The 9,144-nt window shown below is 45.5% G+C and overlaps 1 long non-coding RNA gene across 1 annotated transcript in view; it reads right to left on the minus strand.

Moving 5' to 3' along the window:
* Positions 1-8,811, minus strand: part of LOC147021472 (uncharacterized) — a 22,561-nt gene extending 13,750 nt beyond the window's left edge. The window contains exons 1-2 of the long non-coding RNA XR_015061373.1: positions 8,683-8,811; positions 3,147-3,351 (exon numbers count right to left, since the gene is read on the minus strand). This is a non-coding gene — a long non-coding RNA (uncharacterized LOC147021472). The remainder of the gene's footprint in view (positions 1-3,146; positions 3,352-8,682) is intronic.
* Positions 8,812-9,144: the final 333 nt, after the last annotated feature.

A 9,144-nucleotide genomic window follows, 5' to 3' on the forward strand; every position in this document is an offset into this window, starting at 1 on the left:
TCTCTCTCTCTCTCTCTCTCTCTCTCCCCCCCCCCTATCCTCTCTCTCTCTCTCTCTCTCTCTCTCTCTCTCTCTCTCTCTCTCTCTCTCTCTCTCTCTCTCTCTCTCTCTCTCTCTCTCTCTCTCTCTCTCTCTCTCTCTCTCTCTCTCTCTCTCTCTCTCTCTCTCTCTCTCTCTCTCTCTCTCTCTCTCTCTCTCTCTCTCTCTCTCTCTCTCTCTCTCTCTCTCTCTCTCTCTCCCCCCACCCCTATCCCACTCTCTCTCTCTCTCTCTCTCCTCCCACCCCTATTCTCTCTCTCTCTCTCTCTCTCTCTCTCTCTCTCTCTCTCTCTCTCTCTCTCTCTCTCTCTCTCTCTCTCTCTCTCTCTCTCTCTCTCTCTCTCTCTCTCTCTCTCTCTCTCTCTCTCTCTCTCTCTCTCTCTCTCTCTCTCTCTCTCTCTCTCTCTCTCTCTCTCTCTCTCTCTCCCCACCCCTATCCCTCTCTCTCTCTCTCTCCTCCCCCCTATTTCTCTCTCTCTCTCTCTCTCTCTCTCTCTCTCTCTCTCTCTCTCTCTCTCTCTCTCTCTCTCTCTCTCTCTCTCTCTCTCTCTCTCTCTCTCTCTCTCTCTCTCTCTCTCTCTCTCTCTCTCTCTCTCTCTCTCTCTCTCTCTCTCTCTCTCTCTCTCTCTCTCCCCACCCCTATCCCACTCTCTCTCTCTCTCTCCTCCCACCCCTATTTTCTCTCTCTCTCTCTCTCTCTCTCTCTCTCTCTCTCTCTCTCTCTCTCTCTCTCTCTCTCTCTCTCTCTCTCTCTCTCTCTCTCTCTCTCTCTCTCTCTCTCTCTCTCTCTCTCTCTCTCTCTCTCTCTCTCTCTCTCTCTCTCTCTCTCTCTCTCTCTCTCTCTCTCTCCCCCACCCTATCACTCTCTCTCTCTCTCCTCCCACCCCCTATTTTTCTCTCTCTCTCTCTCTCTCTCTCTCTCTCTCTCTCTCTCTCTCTCTCTCTCTCTCTCTCTCTCTCTCTCTCTCTCTCTCTCTCTCTCTCTCTCTCCCCCCCACCCCTATCCCTCTCTCTCTCTCTCTCCTCCTCCCCTATTTTCTCTCTCTCTCTCTCTCTCTCTCTCTCTCTCTCTCTCTCTCTCTCTCTCTCTCTCTCTCTCTCTCTCTCTCTCTCTCTCTCTCTCTCTCTCTCTCTCTCTCTCTCTCTCTCTCTCTCTCTCTCTCTCTCTCTCTCTCTCTCTCTCTCTCTCTCTCTCTCTCTCTCTCTCTCTCTCTCTCTCTCTCCCCCACCCCTATCCTCTCTCTCTCTCTCTCCTCCCACCCCTATTTTCTCTCTCTCTCTCTCTCTCTCTCTCTCTCTCTCTCTCTCTCTCTCTCTCTCTCTCTCTCTCTCTCTCTCTCTCTCTCTCTCTCTCTCTCTCTCTCTCTCTCTCTCTCTCTCTCTCTCTCTCTCTCTCTCTCTCTCTCTCTCTCTCTCTCTCTCTCTCTCTCCACACCTCTTTGTAGCGCATCCATACACGCTTTTGCAACACACAAAAGTGACTTTTGCAAACAGTGACTTTCACTAAAGGGTGACGATGTTACCTTGATCATAAAATGGAAGTGTAGAATGGTTTGTAAATTTGTCCTTTGAGGAACATTTAACTTGAACAGAGCTCCCCAGCTTGTGAAAGCTCCACAAGGTGACACACCTTTATCAACTAACCTCTGGTTTCAATTGCATTCTTCACTCCTGACCTTCAAAAGCAAGTGGTACACCACCATCTTACATCATCCCCAACCTTATCTGAGATATTTTCTTCCCCATGAACCCAACCTCAATGAACCCTCTGAGTTATGGGTTGCTGTTTCCTCCTCTTCTCTTTTCCTGTTTGTTCTCTCCCTTGCTTGTTCTGTCCGTATATGACCCCACTATCGGTACTTTGCAGTTTTGTCCTCTAACACCTTGCTCTCTCATGAGCCAATGTCTTGCAGAAAACACATTACACCTTACAAAGAGCCAAATTACGAAGTCATTGCTAATCTAATCATGCCCATCATAAAGCAGTGCAGACCGGGAGTACGAATCTCTTCAACAAGCAAGAAACGACAGAACAAAGCACCACAGATGGTCGGGCTTGGTCGTGGACTCCATTACAGAACCATGGACTCAGCAAATGAGCAGCACATGGCGACAGAAACGCATCAATGGAGTGGAATCATCAATGAAGCACCCACCAAAGCTCAAGCCTCACTCGAGGGGTGGGCCCCATAACCACACCTTCCCGAGGAGCTTTGTAAGCACGAGAATTTCAGGACTTGGGGTTGGTACTCCCTCTATCTTGTCCTTCAACTTGGCTGTTGGTGTCCCCTACTCCATCTCCCTCTCTCTAAGTCTGTTCCTTTTATGCTGGTGTGTCCTGATCCGTTCAGTGTACTCGTTCTTCCACGAGCCTTGACTGTGTATACCCCCCCAAAAAAAGCTTGGCAATGTCAAGGAAAAACAGGCTGGGGAAAAATTTTCAGTCTTTGGAGACCAGCTTGGAAATGAGGCTTCTTTTATACACGTGTTATGATTGGAAGATTTTGAAGTACAGGTATTGAGACCCAAAGAATTCAACTCCTTGCGTACCTCATCACCTGACGTGATCGCTCACTGACCAGTGAATGTAAAGCAGGATGGCGGCACCTGCAGGCACTGCTACCGAGGGTTCATTGGGATCCTCAGTGAGGTTGACTCATTTGCTTTTCCCCAGTGCCATGTCAACTGGGTTTGGTCATTCGTCAGTATCCCTCAGTTCATCTTTTATTCCTTTTCTCTGTTTACTTTTTATAACTGCACTGCTGTCTTTCTGGGTTGTCCTCTCTCGGTTTGCCCCTGAGATCAAAATGGCAACACTCCAAGAAGTGTTTCACGTGGTGTATTTAGTCGTGTCATTAATCCTCTCTATGATAAGTGTAAAGGTATAAAACTAAAAGGTTCATTTGGAATTGGCAAGGTTCTGGCATGCATCGATTAATGTTGGGATTTACGGATGAGCAATTCTGGAAAGAAAAACTATAAAAGGAATAATCAGGGCAAATAATAATAAATTATATCAACAAAATTAAAGTCGAAATCATAAAAGACTGTATCTTTTAAAATAAAAACCATGGGAAAAGGAGGAATTTGTGGTGTGTTTGCAACACCTGCATAATGGGCAGCTCTTCATTCCCAGAGCAGGCCCCGATTAAGCTGGCAGGACGCCAGTACTGGATGAAGGATGGTGTGCGGGAGCGCGTGGCGCACCATCTACCTCCTTGTGCCCTTTTCCGTAATACAGTGCTCGAGGTAACTTCATTCATCAGGATCGCTACGCCAAAGCGTCAGGCTCCCGCACTCAGCCATGGCGGCCTAGTTAACAAAAGATAATATTTGCAAAATGCTGCAATAGCTCTTAGTAAAAGTGCTTTTGTAGGCCATACCATGACCAAACACGATAGTTTAGAAGAAAGGAGGAAGGGGAGAGAGAGAGAGAGAGAGAGAGAGAGAAAGAGAGAGAGAGAGAGAGAGAGAGAGAGAGAGAGAGAGAGAGAGAGGAGAGAAAAGAGGGAAGAGAAGGAAGAGAGAGCAGAGAAAGGGAAGAGAGAGGAAAGAGAGAGAAGAGTGGAAAGAGAAGGAAGAGAGAGAAGAGAAAGGGAATAGAGAAGAGAGAGGGAAGGGAGGGAAGAGAGAGAAGAGAAAGGGAAGAGAGAGAAGAGAGGGAAGAGAGGAAAGAGAGAGAAGAGAGGGAAGAGAGGGAAGAGAGAGAAGAGAGGAAAGAAAGAAGAGAGAGAAGTGAGGAAAGAAAGAAGAGAGAGGGAAGAGAGAGAAAAGAGGGAAGAGAGGGAAAAGAGAGAGATAGAGATATATACAAATACAGAGAGAGACAGAGAGATAGATAGAGATATGTAGAAATACAGAGAGAGAGGGATGAGAGAGAGAGATAGAGAGATAGATAGAGATATGTACAAATACAGAGAGAGAGAGAGAGAGAGAGAGAGAGAGAGAGAGAGAGAGAGAGAGAGAGAGAGAGAGAGAGAGAGAGAGAGAGAGAGAGAGAGGGAGATGAGAGAGAGAGGGGGGATGAGAGAGAGTGGGGGGATGAGAGAGAGTGGGGGATGAGAGAGAGAGGGGGGATGAGAGAGAGATAGAGAGATAGATAGAGATATGTACAAATACAGAGAGAGAGAGAGAGAGAGAGAGAGAGAGAGAGAGAGAGAGAGAGAGAGAGAGAGAGAGAGAGAGAGAGAGAGAGAGAGAGAGAAGAGAGAGAAGAGAGGAAAGAAAGAAGAGAGAGAAGAGAAGGAAGAGAGAAAAGAGAGAAGAGAAGAGAGAGAAGAGAAGGAAGAGAGAAAAGAGAGAAGAGAAGAGAGAGAGATACGACCAATAAAATCGATCATTTGAAGCTTGTACTCTGTGGAGCAGTGGAGTGATATGTCGTGCATGGTTGTAAACCCGAAAACTTTATCTCAAATGTATTCTGTGTGAATCTAGTCGATAATGGCTGCCATCCACCTTTGCTTGCAACTGCAAAGACATTGTTACCCAAGCAGTGACTTAATGGTGAACATCGCTCAGCTGACCTCTTGTGTCGCTGAAATGATCCGTGGTTATTGATTGTTGGTCTGCAACACCTCCACGGGGTGCAGGTGGCAGAGAGCATCGCAACTTGCATGTATTCAAGCAGATAATACACGAAGGAATTACGAACATACAAGTGTGTCAGTGTTCGCTGCATCACTCACAGCATCAATAACAAGCTTTCCTAAGCCCCTGTACATCCTCCCAAGTCGTTCCCCATTCTCAGTACAAATCAGTCCCGATCTCAGAAGATGTCCTAAAGCTTCCATTTGGCATCCGACGGACTTGACCCATGTCTTTTTGTGCAGCTGCAAAGGTGATTTGTGGAGCAATGTTTGGTGTATACAAAACGATTAGTAAAAAAAATAAACTTTTACTTTATATTTTACAACCACCTGCCCTTTTACATGAGCACGTGAGTTCAAGTGGAGAGAGAGAGAGAGGGAGAGGGAGAGAGAGAGAGAGAGAGAGAGAGAGAGAGAGAGAGAGAGAGAGAGAGAGAGAGAGAGAGAGAGAGAGAGAGATCGAGAGAGAGATCGAGAGAGAGATCGAGAGAGAGAGATCGAGAGAGAGATCGAGAGAGAGATCGAGAGAGAGATCGAGAGACAGATCGAGAGAGATCGAGAGACAGAGAGAGAGAGACAGAGAGACAGAGAGACAGAGAGAGAGAGAGAGAGAGAGAGAGAGAGAGAGAGAGAGAGAGAGAGAGAGAGAGAGAGAGAGAGAGAGAGAGAGAGAGAGAGAGAGAGAGAGAGAGAGAGAGAGATCGAGAGAGATCGAGAGATCGAGAGATCGAGAGATCGAGAGATCGAGAGATCGAGAGATCGAGAGAGAGATACAGAGAGAAAACGAGAACGAGAGAGAGAACGAGAGAGAGAACGAGAGAGAGAACGAGAGAGAACGAGAGAGATCGAGACAACATTTGCAAATCATTCGATGTTTCTTTATCATTTCCACGTTTGTATTCCACTTCTAAAACGTATTATCCCATGAGTGATTGTGGGGTTAAAGGTTGTTATCTGTGTCCAGAAATTATTGTTTTTCCATAAAGCATTGTCGGTTTCCTTTTTCTACTTGTCACTCCTTTGTCGGACCATTAATTAATTTACTCCCCCTTCCTCACCCCACTCCCTCCACCTGCATATTATTTATTTATTTACTTACACCCATCTTAACATTTTCTTCCTTTGGGGAATGGGGGGGGGGAGGGAGCGGGTTGATGCATTTTGAATTATCCAAGCTATATTTAACAACGATGTATAATATCTACACATAAGCAGTATGCACTTTACCACGGTACTAATTATCGTCAAGATAATAGCATGACCCCCCCCCCCACCCCTGCCCTCCCCCCTCGGTCGCTCCCCGAGTGAGCGGGAGTTTCTAATAATTATAATTACTAGTACGTGCCCAGCCGTACGTGCAAAAATTATTTTTAAAATTTCAAACCGCATGCCAGAAACAACACCCCCTCCCCCCACAAGCCGTTCCTTCACTCTCGTGTGGCCGTACGTGCAAATCCCCAACCCCCCCAAAAAAACAACAAAAAAGCATTCAAACAACTACACAGGCCGTTCCTTCGCTCTCGTAAAGGCCCTGTCACACCTTGACGTTTTAGCCAGCATATGCCGACAAATGAAAAATTTGGCGAATACGCTGGCACACGTCGAATACGTTATGGGTAAGTTTTGTATACGTTAAGAGCACGCTGAAGCACGCTGGCATACGTCGTGGTACGCCGAGCTCGTCGACAAAATTTAAGCCTGCTCAAAATTTTCCAACATGCTCGGCGTATGACTCATACGTTCCGCATACGCTGGCCATAAGTTGTTAGCACGTTATGCGATCGTTGACACACGTCGACACACGTTACTTGTTAGTTACTCATAAGTCGAAATACATCGAGGTAATGTCTAGCGTACCCGGAACTTATTTCTAACCTATGAGTAACGTGCTTTGAACCTATGTGTAACGTATCTGCAACGCGTATCGACGTATGTAGACGTATTTGACGTCTTCTGGACGACCACAGAACTTACTGAACGTGTTTCTAACTTACAGCTACCGTATAATGGCGTATTGGCAGCGTTTAGGGGAATTGGTATATAAAAATGGGCTTCACAGGAGGAACCCCTCAGTGTTCCAGACTCCATGTTGAGTAGATGTCCATGTCAGTAGTATCAGTAGTAGTAGTAGGTGAGTGTGTCAGTAGTAGTAGTAGTAGTGGTAGTAGTAGTGGTAGTAGTAGTAGTAGTAGGTCCATGTCAGCAGTAGTAGGTGAGCGTGATGGGGAGGGTGTGGGTGATGATGGATCCTCCTTGCGTCCGCGTCCACGGCCACGGCCAGGAGACTTCTTTGCAGCATTCTTCGAAGTTTTCTTCGGCATGACGGTGATGTTGACACTTCGATGTCTCATGTGGTTATGATTTGAATCGTCGAGCGGCAGCCTTTTAATAGGCTACGCCACGTGATCGTCGGCGATACGCCGCCGCGCTATGCATAAGTTAGACTATCGTTGGGCATAAGTTGTGAACGCCGACAACACGCTAAGCATTCGTTGGTATAAGTTATCTATAAGTTATCGAAACGTTATGTGTACATTACTAACACGTTAAGCATATGTCCAACGCGTTATGAATATCCCCAAAACTGAAAAAAACATCAATAGTTCAGCGTACGCCAGCGTTTTACATACATTTTGATATGTTGCCATACGCTGGCTAAAACGTCAAGGTATGACAGGGCCCTAAACGACGACTGGATTGGGGCATTGTGTTTATCTATAAATGCGCATCAGAAATCGAGAAATTATTAGAATACAGTGAGTCATCACCATCCGGAAGTCCGTACGTTATAACTCGTAATGGGGAATACGGCTGAGGATCTCTTCCCCATCAGCCACGCCTTCGCAGCAACGTGTCTTGTCATTGGTAACTAAATGGAGCCCTTTCCCCATCGCCACGCCTACGCAGCAAAGTGTCCTGTTATTGGTTTGTTAAATAAATGGCCATAACTTGGGAAACACTTGTCCGATTGATATCAAACCTTGAAAAGGCACATACTCAGGTCACCAGCAATATACCTGGCAAGTTTCAATTAGATCGGACCAGTGGTTGTCGAGAAACAGCGGTCACAGACACACACACACACACACACACACACACACACACACACACACACACACACACACACACACATTGCTGGAATTATAGATAGATGAATGCATTATTAGTGCTTTTAAAAACTATTTGCAGTTTTGATATTTTGGCATTCTTTGTTACAGTACGGAAGGTTCTGGGAGGAAGTTGTACATTAGGAACATTTTGGACAAGATGTTAGGAGATATCAGTGTACTTTGACAAGCTGGTGTTGGCTTCATGGTTAAGGAGGCTCACTTCACGGCTAGATCGAGCCCTTGTCTTGCCATTAACATAAGATCAGGTGGGTTGACTCAGCCTGTCATTCTTCCGAGGTCGGAAAAATGAGCATTAGATTATTGGGATCAGGGGGCACTGCATCAGCGGCACAACTGCGCTACCAACAATGATGCAGTCAGCAACCCCAGGCTGCATACGAAAGAGTAATAATAAAGTGTACTTTGACGTGAATTACAAGGACAATCATTTGTAGACAATGGACAACGCAACACACGACATGTGAGTTTAGCAAACCAAACCCAATGCCAATCTTGAACCTCAGATCCCAGAATTTACCAAAAGATACAATTTAAACTTCTTTGCTGGATGAATTCCGGTTCTGGGTTTGGAGCATTGGAAAGTCTCCTTGGGGTTCCCTGCTGAAGATCTCAAAGTGAAGTTTCCAGTCGTTATCTGTCCCGTTTTAACTGTTTATTTTCTCACCAACATGTTACTGTGTGTTTCGAGTTCAGTTTTGTTTCAAAAATTGTGCTATTTTGTGAGATTTCGTCGAACTTGTCTTATTGGGTGCTTGAGGCCTATCCTTGAGGCTTGAGGCCTACCCTTTGTTCCCATCGGTGTACGATCGTGTTTATTTGTTTTTTCTCCCCATTATCTTCAATTTCTATTCTTCCCACTTTCTTTACGTCCCCCATCCCAACTAATCACTCCATTTCTTATCTTTAAAAAAAAAAAAAAACGAAACCTTTTCCGATTCTTCTTGTTCTCCTTCTGCTCCTTCTGCTCCTTCTGCTCCTTCTTCTCCTTCTTCTCCTTCTTCTCCTTCTTCTCCTTCTTCTCCTTCTTCTCCTTCTCCTTCTTCTCCTTCTTCTTCTTCTTCTTCCTCCTCTTCTTCTTCTTCCTCGATTTTTTCGACAACACTTCCATGACCTAATCTGTTGAAAACTCAAACATTAATAATAATAACAAAAACGATCTCTTATAATGCTTCATCTTCTTTCACACGTGTGGTACTCTTTACAGGATCAGAATGCACTACTCTTCTGCTATTTAAACAGACTGCTCTCAATTCGACCTTTCCTTCATACCTTGCCTAAAAAATCCAACTGTTACAGCGTTTCTTCTCTCCATTCTCTGAATTCGCCTTTATTGCATCCATCCAGAAATGTGTTAAATCGCATAACTGACCTAAAACTTAAAAAAAAAC

This window comes from Eptatretus burgeri, chromosome 8 (assembly GCF_056783735.1).
Source record: "Eptatretus burgeri isolate ZD-2024b chromosome 8, Ebu_testis_v1, whole genome shotgun sequence".
In the NCBI taxonomy this organism is placed as follows: domain Eukaryota; kingdom Metazoa; phylum Chordata; class Myxini; order Myxiniformes; family Myxinidae; genus Eptatretus; species Eptatretus burgeri.